The sequence below is a fragment of the Monodon monoceros genome, unplaced genomic scaffold (genome assembly GCF_005190385.1).
Source record: "Monodon monoceros isolate NGI ecotype Baffin Bay Population unplaced genomic scaffold, NGI_Narwhal_1 Super_Scaffold_5, whole genome shotgun sequence".
NCBI lineage: Eukaryota > Metazoa > Chordata > Mammalia > Artiodactyla > Monodontidae > Monodon > Monodon monoceros.
The window spans coordinates 101,083,200-101,098,737 of NW_021703782.1; positions in this window are offsets into that span (position 1 = coordinate 101,083,200).

Sequence of the window (15,538 nt, forward strand, 5' to 3'; positions counted from 1 at the left end):
TGGCCTTTATTATGTTGAGGAAAGTTACCTCTATGCCTACTTTCTGGAGGGTTTTTATCATAAATGGATGTTGAATTTTGTCAAAAGCTTTCTCTGCATCTATTGAGATGATCATATGGTTTTTCTCCTTCAATTTGCTAATATGGTTAAACATCCTCTTCCTATACACTGCTCCCTGAGTAGAGTTGCATGGAGATTGAGATGACTGACTCTGATTTATCCCCACAGCTGGGCTCTGAAAACACTGTCCATTAGTTCTAGCTTCCAAGATCACCAGGGAAACCTGGATTCCTGACCTTCTTAATCAAGACTTTAACTCTTACTTCCATCCTGGAGGGATGCTCCATGAATTCCCCTGTCACTTAAATTGGTCAGATTTGGGGATCTGCTGCTTGCCACCAAACCTTAACAGCTGCTGACCTGGGGTGACAGATGCAGTAGGATGGCTCTGGAAGGAATTTGAATCAGCAGAGACACAATCAGTTTAGAGATTTAGAAAGAGTACCCACGGGTAGGGTGGATGACAGAGTAGAGCAGGAAGATCTGGAGGGTGGCAGAACAGTGATGAGGCTGTGGCTGTGGTCCAGGTGAGAGAGGATAGCAGCTGGGTGCCAGGTGAAGGGCTGTGGGGATGGGGGGATGGGATGGATTCTAGAGATAGTCTCCTCTTGAATGCAGGTTCCTAGATTAGGCGGACTTTGTTTTGTATGGACAACTATGTGTGAAACTTTTGTACATAGAAACTATGTCAAATGTGCCACGAAGGCTTCTTCAGAGTGAAGCATCTTAATGCTCATCGTATGAATGCTCATTTCTGGAATTTGGTGGGTGTGATGGTTCGTTTTCTAGGTCAGCTTGGCTGGGCTACAGTTATTTAATCAAACGCTAATCTGGGTGTGGCTGTGAAGGTATTTTGCAAACATGGTTAACACTACAGTCAGTTGACTTTTAGAAAAGGAGATAACCCTTGATAATGTGGCTGTGCCTCATCTAATCAGTTGAAAGGCCTTAAGAACAAAGACTGAGGTTTCCGAGAGAAGAAGAAATTTTTTTTTTTAATCTTAAAAATTGTAGTATATTTGACTTGCAATGTTATGTTAGTTTCAGGTGTACAGCAAAGTGATTCAGTTATATATATACATACATATATATATTCTTTTTCAGATTCTTTTCCATTATAGGTTATTACAAGATATTGAATATAGCTCCCTGTGCTATACAGTAGGCCCTAGTTGTTTATCTATTTTATATATAGTAGTGTGTATCAGTTAATCCCAAACTCCTAAATTCTGCTTCAAGACTACAGTATCAACGCCTACCTGAGTTTCCACACTCCAACCCTGACAATCGTGGGAGCGAACACCTAAAACTAAAGCTATTTATATCTTTATCTATATCTATCTCCCCCATATACATATGTGCATACATAAACACATGTCCTATTGTGCTAAGAGCCCTGAGTGGATCACCCACCGTATCAGTCAGGGTTCTCCAGAGAAACAGAATAGGTTCCTCTAGCCCATTTCAGCAAGAAGGAACTTATTAAAGGACATTGTGTAGCTCATGGAAACACTGGCTGGACCAGAGAATCAGGCTCAGAGGCTTCACGCCCAGGAACAGCAGCTATTGCTCCAGTGAGGTGTCTCTGCTGCAGCCATCAGACACAGGCGTCTCAGATTGCACCTCGGCTAACAAAACCCCATCACTGCTGCCCCTGAAAGCCGGCAGCTTCTACAGCCACGCTTGCCAGAAAATGGATTCATTCTGCATAGTGCCTGCTTGCCCAGTTTTCTCTACTTAGAATTGAAGTCACTTTTTTTAAAAACTTATTTTTGGCTGCATTGGGTCTTCATTGCTGCATGCGGGCTTTCTCTAGTTGCGGCGAAGAGAGGCTACTCTTCTCTGTGGTGCTCAGGCTGCTCATTGCGGTGGCTTCTGTTGTTGCAGAGCACGGGTTCTAGGCGCGCGGACTTCAGTAGTTGTGGCTTGCAGGCTCTAGAGCGCAGGCTCAGTAGTTGTGGTACACGGGCTTAGTTGCTCCGCGGCATGTGGGATCTTCCCGGACCAGGGCTTGAACCCGTGTCCCCTGCATTGGCAGGTGGACTCTGAACCACTGCGCCACCAGGGAAGTCCTGAAGTCACTTTTATTTCACGTCTGATGCATAGAGCCTAGCTCACACGCCTGCACTCCAGCTCCAAGAGAGGGTGGGTAAGTAAGCTTTCTGGCTTGTACCTTGGGGAGGAGGGACCCATAATGTGTGGGATATTCTCCATACACGCACGGGGAAGGGTGTTCAAAAGGGCTGGGAAGCAGGGACAGTCCACCTCGGTGGATCTGAGCTTTTAGTTCTGTTTTGCCCCTGAGGGCCCTAGCCCTAGAACTCTGCAAAGAACATCACAATGGCACAACTGTTGACCTGGCAGCATCTCAATATAACTGCAAGCAAAGAACAAGTGAAATTATGGAAGTACAGAAGAGCAGAGATATGGCACACAGTATACAGAATACTGCTATGATACAGAATGTACTTTTTTGTGTCTGGCTTTTTTGTTCACCATGTCTGCTGACATCCATGTTGCTGTGTGTATCAGCTGTTTTATATTCTTTATTGCTGTGTAAATATTTAATGTATACCCCACTTGACTTATGTAGTCAATTGTCCGTGGACATTTGGGTTGTTTCTTTTCTTTTTTCTTCTTTTTTTTTGACTACTGTGAATAAAGCTGCCTCTAGGGCTGATTTTAACCCTTACACAAGGGCTCTCTTTAAAAAATGTCATTTTTTAAATACACATATTACAGGAAATGGTTCCTGTTCTCTATTTAAAATCTCCTGCTGTTCCTTCTTTTGCTTTATGGCCTGATGGAAAGAGAGAATGGATTCATGAGTGTGACTTGCACCATTAGAGAAGGGGAAAGGGAATAAATAAATATTAAGAGCCGACTCTGTGGCATGTACTTTACCTATTTCATGAACTCTTACCAACAGCCTATGCGTAGATTTTCCTGTTTCAGAAACAAGGAAACTAAGTGTAAGGTCGGATCTTAACAAACGGCATCACGAAACACAGGAAAGCTTCAAGTGAGCTTTATTAGGGAGCGCTCCCGGGCGAGGTTCACTGGTCCGAGAGAAAGGGGCCAGAGAAGTCGCGCCCGGGCGAGGGTTGGGCAAGATTTTATAGGGGAAGAAGGGAAAGGGGTGTGGTGAATCTGGGAGGGCACAGGGTATTCCTTATTTGGTGGTCTTTTCGGGTATCCTGGGGGACCGTTAGTCCCGCCCCTCGAAAGGCGGGAAGCCTGGGCTGGTTTCGAAGTCCCCAGGTCAGTTCCTGGAACTGGGTGGTCCGGAATGTCTCCAGGGCAGTTTCTGGAACTGGGTGGTCCGGAGAATTTCGTTCTGATGCAAACTGTGAATCTGATTGTGTTCCCCTGCCTCGGGCCAGTTGGCCTTACATCCCGACATCTTTGGTGTAATGGGGCGGCGTTCTGATCTCTGGCTACCTCATGCTGAATGGGGGCGTCGAAAGGGGAGTCGGGCGACCAGAGGTCCGAGGCTTAGGGGAGACCAGTGGGGGGTTCTGTAGGAAGCAAGGTGTAAGGGCCGAGGAGCATTTGGTTTGTGGCCACCCGAGAGACTTCCTCCATGTGCCTGCGAAGGAACCTAAGAAAACAGGGAGCAAACGTGAGCAAGATACAGATGAGAATTACGGGGCCTAAGACTGGTGTTAGCCAGGTATAGAGGGTGGATCGCCACCAATCGGGAATTGGGGAGGCGGACTGTTGGTGTTTGCGTTGGAGTTCTTCTCTTAAGCGATGGAGGGCTTTTACGTTGTCTTCGACGAGTCCTGTTTCATTGATGTAATAGCAGCATTCCTCCTGTAAGAAAAGGCAGGTACCTCCTTTGTCGGCCGTCAGGAGATCCAGGGCTCGTCGATTCTGGAGAACGACTTGGGCTATGGAGGTGATTTGGCGCTGGAGAGAGGAGATGGAGCCGGCGGAGGCTTCAATGGCTAGCTGGAGTTTATGTTCTGAGTCGCGGGATGTTGAAACACTATGTGTTAGAGCTCCCCCACCCCCACCCCCGCAAGGCCTGCAGCGACCAGGGAGATGGCGAGAGAGATGCCTGCGACCAGAGGAAGAAAGATAGCTCTTTTTCGTCGGGTAAAGAGCGGCGTGATTAGCGAGGAAAATTTGGCTTGGCTATACAGTGTGAGTTGTGGGACGAGAGTAACGGGGATACATGGGAAGGGGGAGGAAGAATTGATCTCTTTTGTGAGGGAACCATTGCACCACAAAAACGTGCCTGGTGGTGCTTTAACTGATGTGCTTACCGTGAGGGATGAATTTGGGCGGCTGCCGTAACAGATGGTGAGATTTTTTGAATCAAGGAATATGGGGACTTTTAACGGGGAAAAATGTGGGTTTTGGGAGGTGTGGGAAGTAGAATTGAAGGGCTGGTCGAGTGGGACAGCAGCCAAGGGTGGCCGGCCAGGTGAGGCACATAGAAAGCAGTCGGAGATGTTACCTATTCCTGTGTGGTTGAGTATCTGTACTGCTCGACGGACGAGGGTCAACCAAGAAAAAGGATCCTCTTTGTGTTCGGGGTGAGGCAGTTGGTGTCTTAGGGCTTGTTCTGTTTCCTGGATGGCAGTGGCTTGTTCGCTCAACTGTTGGATAACTTTGGAAATCAAACTGATATATGAGCGAAAGACCCTGATAGAGCCCACGGGGTAGGCATCAGTTGCTCATCGGTAGATTTTTCCTTGTACCCCTTTTACCCATCTTGTGTCCCAGGGATCTTTGATGTTGATGAATAATTGACCCTTGCCATTTCTGGTGAGCAGGTGGGATTGTCGGAGCGAGCTCCTGGTATCTAGTTTTGCCACATGGATGTTACATGAGTGATAGGGGCACCCCCCATAGGTCTCATTCCACCATTGACAGTAGTCTCGGGTCTGATCGTAAGTGAAGCAGACAGCGGGGGTGGACCATCCCAGGGGAACACCTTCTATGTTAGAGATGGGGATCTGGACTGTTACCAAGGCCTGGCACCCATCTGGTTGGCAGTCTCCTGTGCCCAGGACTCGGGTGTGGGTCCGACCTTTAGCTTGCCATGTCCCGTGGACATGGAAGTGCCATAGGGACATCTGGTGAGTCCTGGGTGGCAGGAGGAGCAGCAGGAGGAGAGACAGGGTGACGGACAAGCCGTAGTCTCGTGGGACCCAGCGGTAGGGCCGTCTAAGTCTCTGGGAAACATGGTACCAGGAGGGGTGTCCCAAGAGTTTAGCTGCCGTGGGAGTGGTGAGGATCACCGTATGGGGGCTTGTCCACCATGGCTTGAGAGATTCAGTGTGTAATTCTTTGAGGAGGACGCTATCGTCGGGTTGTAGAGGGAGAGAGGAAGTTTCAGAGACAGTCACTGTCGGTAGACGACGGTCAGCGTGTTCGTGGAGAAGACGGCGAAGCAGGGAGAGGTAGGGAAGGTAGGAGGCTAGGGGTGGACTCTGGGTTGGTAGGTCGTGAAGGAGGAAAGGGCAGCCGTAAAGTAGTTCAAATGGACTGAGGCCAGTAGGAGTCCGAGGTGAGGGTCGGATTAGGGTAAGGGCTAGAGGAAGCAGGTCGGGCCATGAGACACGGACCTCAAGGGACAGTTTTGGTGAGGTGGTCTTTTAAGATCCCATTGGCGCGTTCAACCTTACCGGATGATTGGGGGTGGTAGGGGATGTGGAGTTTCCAGGTGATCTGGAGAGCCTCTGATACCTGTTGAACCACCTGAGAGACAAAGGCGGGTCCGTTATCCGACTGAATGGAGACCTGCAGACCAAATCGGGGGATGACGTGTTGAAGCAAGATGGTGGCGACTGTGTCTGCCGTTTCTCGAGTTGTTGGATAGGCCTCGATCCAACCTGAAAAGATGTCAATGAGAGTGCGCAGATATCGGAAGCGTTTGCAGCGGGGCATATGGGTAAAGTCGATCTGCCAGTCTTCACCAGGCTGATGTCCACGCATCTGGTGTGTAGGAATTCGGGGCCATAGGCCTTCTTGTGGGGAGATGGATGCGCAGGTTTGGCAGGCCATGTGAGTCTTCGAGATGGCCTAAGTCCTGGCAGATGAAAGAGGGGGTCCAAAAAACGGAACATTGCTTTTGGACCAATGTGTAAGGATTTATGGATGTCTGATAGGAGGCTGGCTGCTTGGGCCAGAGGTAGGGCAATTTTGTTGTCTATAAAAATCCATCCTTTGTTGTCTTTGTGTCCCCCTTTTGATAGTAAGACAGCTTCCTCGTGCGGGGTATATGTGGGTTGGGTAGGACTGGTAAAAAATAGGAGTGGAGCTGGAGGATCCCCTTTTGTAAGCTCTCGGGCCACGGAATCGGCCTTCGAGTCACCTTGTGCTATTGGGTTGGATGGGAGTTGATGACCCCTGCAATGGATAATTGCTACTTCTTTAGGAAGCTGGAGGGCCTCCAGGAGTTTTGCAATGAGGGAAGCGTTGAGCACTGGGGATCCCTTAGTGGTCAGAAATCTGCGTTCCCTCCATAGTGCTGAGTGGCTGTGTGCAATAAGAAAGGCATACTTAGAGTCTGTGTAGATGTTAGCCCTTTGGTCTTTGGAAAGATTAAGGGCTCGTGTAAGTACGATTAGTTCAGCCTTTTGGGAGGTCGTTCCTTCTGGGAGGCTGTTAGCCTCGATAATAGTTGAGATAGTTACCACCGGGTAGGCTGCCCGTCGGCGCACGTCAGGACCGAGTATCGAACTACCGTCGACAAAGAGATTGCGGTCCGGATTTGAAAGAGGGGTGTCAAAGAGTCCCTCTCTTGGTGGTTTGAAGGCTTCTATGACATGAGGGCAGGAATGGGATGGAAAACCCCCAGTGCCAGAGATAGGCAGGAGGGAAGCCGGGTTCAGGCGAGGGGAGAGATCAAGAGAAATAGCTGGGTTTTCAATGAATAGTAGGTGGAACTCCTGGATGCGGGAGGGGCCCAGGAGGGAGAGAGACTTGTGGCCTAGGAGGTCGACCAGCCGGTGGGAGGAAAACACGGTTAGTGGGTGGGCCAGAGTCAGTTTGAGTGTTTGTTTGGTCAGTTCGGCTGCCGCTGCTAGGGCCGGAAGGCATGGTTGCCATCCCCGAATGGCTGGGTCTAGCTGTTTGGAGAGGTAAGCCACGGGGCGGTAGGAAGGCCCTACAGGCTGGGCAAGGAGTCCAGTGGCTATTCCGGCCCGTTCATCCACAAAAAGGTGAAAAGGTCGGCTTGGGTTGGGCAGAGAAAGGGGAGGAGAAGATATCAGAGCGTTATGGAGGATGAGAAAGGCCTGTCGAACGGCGGAAGGAGAGGTGAGGGGTCCTTGAGGGGTTTCTTTAGCGGCTAGATATAAGGGTTTAGCGAGGAGAGCAAAGTTAGGGATCCAGTGTCGGAAAAATCCTGTAAGGCCCAAAAAGGAGAGAATTTGTTCCGCTGTTTCCAGAGGCTGGAGTTCACGGATAATCCGGGTGCGGTCGGCTGTTAGACCTTTTGTGGTGGGGTAAGGTGGAGCCCCAGGTAGGTTACAGAAGATACAGATAACTGAGCCTTGGCTGGGGAGACCCGATAACCTCGAGAGCCAAGGTAATTGAGGAGATCTGCAGTATGTTGTCTTGAGAGGCTGAGAGACGGGCTACAAAGGAGGAGGTCATCTACATATTGAAGGAGTGTGCTGGGGGTAAGGGAGCAGGAAGTGAGGTCCCGTGCCAGCGCCTGACCGAAGAGGTGAGGACTGTCGCGGAAGCCCTGGGGAAGAACTGTCCAGGTGAGCTGACTGGAAGTATGAGTATCAGGATGCGTCCAGGTAAAGGCAAAGAGGAAATAGGAGTTGGGATGTAGGGGGATAGTGAAAAAGGCATCTTTGAGATCCAGAACCGTAAAGTGGGTTGTGGATGGGGGGATATGGGAGAGCAAGGTGTATGGGTTTGGTACTACTGGGTGGAGAGGAATTATGGCCTCATTGATTAGTCGGAGGTCCTGGACCAGGCGATAATCCCCAGAGGCCTTGCGGACAGGCAGGATGGGGGTGTTGCAGGGAGAGTCAGTGGGGATAAGAAGTCCCTGGTTTAGGAGTCTGGTGATAATAGGTTGTATAGGCCCCTAAGGTGAGTCTCAGAGATGGGAAACTGGGGCCTTAATGGAAATTTGGAGGGGTCCTTTAGGTGGATGAGAACGGGGGAATGGTGTGTTGCTATGGGCTTACGAGTATCCCAGACTTGGGGATTGATTGGGTTCGGTGTGATTGGAAGAGGGGAATAGGAGGGGGAGGGTTCTAGAGACAGGCCGAGAAGAGGAAGCAGGAGTTGGGAGGAGGGGACCTTAGGGTCAAGTCTAACCAGCTGGAGGGAGGCCCCTAAGTGGAAAAGGACATCTTGGCCTAGCAAGGGAACTGGGCAGGATGGTATGACTAAGAAGGAATGAGTAAAAGGGAGTCCTTCGATATGACATGGGAGTGGACCGGTCTGGAGTGGAAAGGATGGTTTGCCATCAATACCCACGACCGAGATCTGGGAAGGAGAAACTGGCCCGGAATAAGTAGGCAGGACCGAATAGGTAGCCCCCGTGTCCACCAGAAATGAGATGGACTTACCCGCTACCTGTAGCGTTACCCTGGGCTCGGCGAGGGTGATGGGGGTCTTCGAGTCCGGGAGCCGTCAGTCGTCAGCCAATCCCAGCAGTTCGAGTGGTAATGCCTTTGGGTCGGCCTGCCCCCCCGCATGGAGACGCTGAGGGAGGGCCAGTCGTAGGGCAGTCACTCTTCCAGTGGCCCGTTAGCCCACAGCTGGGACAGGGCTTAGAAGGTGGTCGGGGATTGGGACATTGGCGAGCCCAGTGGCCTTCTTTTCCGCATTTGAAGCAGGCCCCTGGCGGGGTTGCCTTTTGCAGACCCCGTGGATGCTGTGATCCATGGGAGATGGCCGGCCTTAGGGCGGCTACAAGAGCTTGGGTTTGGAGGGCTACCTTCTGGTGCATCCGAGCCTGTCGGCTGGATTCTGCCAAATCCTCACGGCCATTATAGACTTTAAAGGCCATTTTTACCAGATCTCGAATAGGGGTTTGAGGGCCGTCTTCTGCCCGTTTTAATTTCTTTCGAATGTCCGGGGCTGATTGGGTGATAAAATGGGTGGCTAGGACCGCTGCCCCTGCCGGGGTGTCGGGGTCCAGCCAGGTGTAGAAAGTTAAGGCCTCTGTAAGGCGATTGAGAAAGATAGCTGGATTTTCGTTAGGTTCTTGGGTTATCTCTTTTAGTTTTTCAAAATTGACTACCTTATGAGCGGCGGCCTGCATGCCAGCCAGGAGGCATTGGATCATGAGGTCGCGTTTACGACGGCCATCTTGGCCATCCTGATAAGTCCAGCCTAGATCAGTGCCAGGTACGGCAGTCGCTCCGACGGGCATGGAGTTGTCGGTAAGGTGAACCTGATCTGCATGGTTTCGGGCAGCAGTCTGAATTCTTTCCCTCTCGTCAGGGGTCAGAGTAGAAGATAGGATCACAAAGATATCGTGCCAGGTTAGATCGTAAGCTTGAGAGAGATAGCGAAATTCTTTGATGTAGCGGGAAGAGTCGGCAGAGAAGGAGCCTAATCGTTTTTCTATTTGAGAGAGATCTTGGAGAGAAAAGGGAACATGAACTCTAACTAATCCTTCCGCTCCTGCTACCTCCCTCAGAGAGCAGAGGAGATTTGAATCTTGGGAGTCGTGAGAGCGTGTACGTGCACTAATTGTCGAAGCAAGGGGCGTGGGAGGAGAAACCGTCGAGGGAGGCGGGGGAACGGTTGGAGGGGACGGAGCGGGTTCGGGAGAAGGAGGGACCGCCTCAGGATAGGGTGGAGGTTGGAGAGGAGCTCTGGAGGGGGGAGAGGCGAGAGATTCGGGAGGGTCGGCTAGTGGAGAGGGGTCATCGTCAAAGAAAATTAAGGGCTTGAATGTAGGCGATGTCTGTTTGGCAAGAAGGATCTGGGAACTGGAACAATCGATGCAGAGGGAAGGGCGGGAGCGCAAATACCAGAAGGCCTGAACATAGGGGACCTCGGACCATTTGCCCGTCCTGCGGCAGTAATTATCTAGATCACGGAGGATGTTAAAATCGAAAGTCCCTTCAGGAGGCCATTTGGATTGATTGTCTAGAGGATATTGTGGCCAGGCCACAGTGGAATAGAAAATAAGCTGTCGACGACGGAGATCTTGGGAGAAACCGAGGGCTGTAAAATTGGCTAGGAGACACCCCAGGGGCGTCTTAGGATCTGGTTTCGATTGTGAGGTTCCCATGACCCCCAGTGTGTCCCTGAGTGAATGGAGAGGGAGAGAGGCGTCCCTGATCTCAGTCTCCAATTCACGGCAGGTCGGAGGGCGCTCAGGCGATTGGGACGTCTCCACAATCACCCGAGGCCCGGCGGGTCGGAGAGCGGTCAGGCAACTGGGACGCCTCCACAGTTGCCCGAGTCCCGGAGAGAGAACGGAGGAATCCCTGACGCGGCCGCGATTAGGGACAGCGAGTCCGGTGGGCAGGGACTCTGAGGGTCGGAGGGAACAAGGGAGGGGGACTTACCCCGTTTTCTGCTGGGTCGGGTGGATGAGTAGAGGTTCCCTGGTTGTCTCCTGGGGGAGGGGAGGAGCGGCCCGCGCGGTAACCCGCGGGGCTTGGTACCCCTCCCGGGTTTCGGCACCAAATGTAAGGTTGGATCTTAACAAACGGCACCACGAAACAGAGGAAAGCTTCAAGTGAGCTTTATTAGGGAGCGCTCCCGGGCGAGGTTCACTGGTCCGAGAGAAAGGGGCCAGAGAAGTCGCGCCCGGGCGAGGGTTGGGCAAGATTTTATAGGGGAAGAAGGGAAAGGGGTGTGGTGAATCTGGGAGGGCGCAGGGTATTCCTTATTTGGTGGTCTTTTCGGGTATCCTGGGGGACCGTTAGTCCCGCCCCTCGAAAGGCGGGAAGCCTGGGCTGGGTTCAAAGTCCCCAGGTCAGTTCCTGGAACTGGGTGGTCCGGAATGTCTCCAGGGCAGTTCCTGGAACTGGGTGGTCCGGAGAATTTCGTTCTGATGCAAACTGTGAATCTGATTGTGTTCCCCTGCCTCGGGCCAGTTGGCCTTACACTAAGATGCAGAAAAATCAGGTTACTTGTCCAGAGTGGTACAGCTAGAAAGTCGTGGGAGGCAACAGTGAAATTCCAATGTGTGGTCAATTTCCATCACATGCCCCAAGGCTCAAGACCTCCATAACCAGGATCCCAGCAGGGAAGGTGGGGGGGATGGAGGGTGGAGGGTGCGGTGATGTGGTGGGCGTTGGTGACGGTAATATACTTCCAGATGATTCTGTTAATAAGCCTTGGATGGAGACCTGTGCACCCTATCGGGCTGCCTCATGGTCATTCATTTCCTCTTTAGGTGAGTGACGTTTTCTTTCTTCTCCCGTGACTCAACATTTCCCAGGATTGCTATCTCCTTTCTGATCTGTAACTTGCCCTCTGCACACCATGATAATATTCACTGAAAACTGGTTCCCTGAAGTCTGAAAAGCCGTGCCCACGTATCTCCCATCTGCTGCTGACTTCCCTCCTCCCCACCTCTGGCCACATTGGGTGAAGCTCCAACCCCTCCCTCCTCCCTCCCCCCACTACAGGGATACCCAAGTGCCTGCTCTTGTCTTGGTGCACAGTTCTTGCCTCTGTAGGAGGGACTCAGGACAGATCCTGGTTTCTACTTCCTCCCCACTCACTCTGTGAGGTGGAGAAGGGTGTCGGGGGGGGTGGCGGGCAGTGTTTTTTTTTTTTGAACATTAAGCTGACCCCTTGAACCGTTTCAAAGTGTACTACTGAGTGGCATTTAGCGCGTTCACAATGTTGTGCGATATTTACCTCCAGAACATTTTCGTCTTGCCAAAGGAAACCCTGTACCCATTAAGCAGTCACTCTCCATTCCCTACTCTTCCGCCCCACCCCGCCCTGCCAAATGTTAATCAGCTTCCTGTTTTGTTTTGTTTTTTTTAATACAGCAGGTTTTTATTAGTTATCTATTTCATACATATGAGTGTATACATGTCAATCCCACTCTCCCAATTCATCCCACCCCCACCCCCTCCGCTTTCCCTCCTTGGTGTCCGTACGTCTGTTCTCTACATCTGTGTCTCTATTTCTGCCCTGCAAATCTGCTCCCTGTTTGACAGTGTTTTGTCCACTCACTACATGCCTGGCATTGTGCTAATCCCATCATACACAGTATCTTATTAATTATCATGAAAGCAGCTCTGTGAAATTGGGGCTCTTCCTTGCGTTTCCAGATGAAATGATTGAGGCTCAGAAAGAAGAGATTTCTGTGAGGTCATAAAGCCTGTGAATGGCAGAACCAGGACCAGAACCCACAGCCAAGTGCTGTGTCCAACCCCTGCTAACTGATGACCAAGGTCTGAGGCCTTTCCTCTGACGAACGTGGCATAGGTCTGAGTGACGCCTAAACCCATATTCTTTGCATTCTGAAGGTCAGCGGTCACAAAAAATGCAGTAAGCACATGTTCAAACAAATGACTTATGCTTTAGGAATTTTCCAGGATCTGGGTTGCTCGCTTAAGGGAAGTAGCTCGGTGGCAAGATCCCAGATAATGTGACCCAAGACATTATTGGCTGCCTTTGCAAATCTTGGGACAGCACACAAGGCAGCAGAATAAGAAGAAATGGAGGGACTCCAAATGTGCCCCAGGCTGAGGGGTTCCATGAAGGGAAAGGCTCTAACAAGTGCCTGATCCCTAGTTCTTGTCTGTTGGTCACTTAGGAATCTCTGTTCAAGAGCTTGGGCTCCTGGTTCCCAGGACAACGTAGCTTGACTTCTCCTGTGGTTCCGGAAATGGAAGAAGAAATTGCAATCTCCTTGTGCACAAAAAGAATGGGGGGCTTTATAAGATTTAACAAAAAAGTTATAATTGACATGTAATCAACATTTTCCTGGCCTCTGTGCTGTTAAGGCAGATACTTTTTGGATACTTATACCTATATCCTACCAAACATATTAAAATGCATTCACATACCACATCTAATATAATTTACATAAGTATAGTTTTCATATATGGGTTTTAATTGACTGGTTAACATATTACATTTTATAGACATTTAAACATTGATAATTTCAATTTTACCATTTTATTTTAGCATTTTGGACAATACATTATTTTTTCTAAGTCGTAACTAAAATTCCATAAGCCCTTCAAGTCAGGCACTGTGCCCACGGGTTTACTGACTACCCTGGTTTGTGGGCCTCTCTGGATAATCCTGCATCAACATTGTCGGGTAACATTCTTCCCACTGGTCTGAATCTGACCATCCTTATCATTCAGCCAGGCAGAGGGGTCCCTTTTCTCCACATCCTTGATGATACTTGTTTCTTGTCTTTTTGATCAGAGGCATTCTGACAGGCATGAGGCGATATCTCTTTGTGGTTTTGATTTGCACTTCCCTGCTGATTGGTGATGTTGAGCAATCTTTTCATATGCCTGTTGGCCATCTGTATGCCTTCTTTGGAAAAATGTCTATTCATGTCCTCTGCCCATTTTTCTGAACGTCATATGAATGGCATCATGTTATATGCACTCTTTTGTTTCTTGTTTTCTTTGCTCAGTGTAATGTCTTGTAAGATTACCCATGTTGTTGTGTTTATCAGTAGCTTGTTCTTTTAAAATCCTGGGTAGCATTCCACTATGTAAATACACAGCAGTTTGTTTATCCTTTTATTTGTTGATAAACATTCAGATTGTTTTTCGTTTGGGCTATTATGAACACAACTATTATGAACATTTGATACAAGTCATTTGTGGATCTATGGCTTCATTCCTTTTAGATAAATATTTGGAACAGAATTTCTGAATCATATGATAAATACATGTTCACCTTTATAAGAAACGGCTAAATAGTTTTCCAAAGTGCTTGTACTTTGTTGCACTCCCGTCAGCAAAGTATGAGAGCTCTCGTGGCTGTACATTTCTGGCAACACTTGGTTATTATAAGTCATCTTAATTCCAGCCATTCTGGGGACTCCACTGGTGGCGCAGTTGTTAGGAATCCACCTGCCAATGCAGGGGACACGGGTTCGGGAAGATCCCACATGCCACGGAGCCATTAAGCCCGTGTGCCACGACTACTGAGCCCACTAGCCACAGCTGATGAAGCCCGTGCACTCTAGAGCCTGTGCCCCACAACAAGAGAAGCCACCACAATGAGAAGCCTGCACACCTCAACGAGGAGTAGCTCCCACTCGCCACAGCTAGAGAACACCCGCGTGCAACAATGAACACCCAGTGCAGCCAAAAGCAAAAATAAATAAATAAATAAAATAAATTCTAGCCATTCTCCTGGTGGGTATTAATTAAAACTCTGGTTTTAATTTTCATTTTCCTGACGACTAATGATGTTGAGGATGGTTGGTCATTTGCATATCTTCCTTTACGATGCGTCTGGTCCAATCTTTTACCCACTTTTTATTAGGTTGTTTGTCTTCTAATGACAAGCTATAGGTGTTGCAAATATTTCCCCCTCATCTGTGGTTTGCCTTTTCATTTTCTTAATATAATTTTGAAGCACATATTTTAAAACATTTGGATAAAATCCAACTTACCATTTTTTCCCCTTATGGTTAGTGTTTATTTTTTTCCTAGCCAAGAAATTTTGCTTACTGCAAAGTCACAAAGATATTCTCCAATTTTTTTTCTAGAAGCATTATAGATTTTGTCGAAATTCCATTTTAACTAATTTTTGTGTATCCTGTGAGGGTCAAGGTTTATTTTTTGCATTTAGACATATGGTTGCTCCAGCAACATTTGTTGAATAAACTATTCTTTCCCCTACTGAATTGCACTGGCATCTTTGTAAATAGTTAAGCCACTGCATGTGTGTGGGTCTATTTCTGGACTCTGCTATGTTTCACTGATTTATTTAACCTTATGACAAGACCACACTGGCTTGTAATTTTTAATGTCTTGAAATTGTTTAGTGCAAGTTCTCCAACTTTGTTTTTCTTTTTAAGATTATTTTTTGCTTTTTCTAGGTCCTTTCCATTTCCATCCGAATCTTAGAATCACCTTGTCCACGTCTATAAAAACACCTGCTAGGCTTTTGACAGGGACGGTGTTGAATCTACAGATCAAGTTGGGAAGAACTGACATCTTAATGTTGAGTCTTGCAATTCAGGATCTTGCTGGAGCTCTTCATTTATTTTGATCTTCTTTAATTTCTCTCACACTGTTTTGTAGTTTTCAGTGTGCAGGTCTTGCATGATTTTGTTGAATTCATTCAGAAGTATTTAAAGGTTTTGGATGTCCTGGTAAATAGAATTGTTTTTTAAATTTAATTTGGCTTGGATTTTTTTCCTATGCATATATGTTTTATTCATGACAAAGGTGATACTACAGAGTAGTGGTAAGAAGACTGTATTTTTTATAAGTGATACTGGGGCAAATATACAATTGTATATTCATATGGAAAAAATGAAACTTTTCCCCTACCTTACACCACATACAAACAATAAACCCAGGTA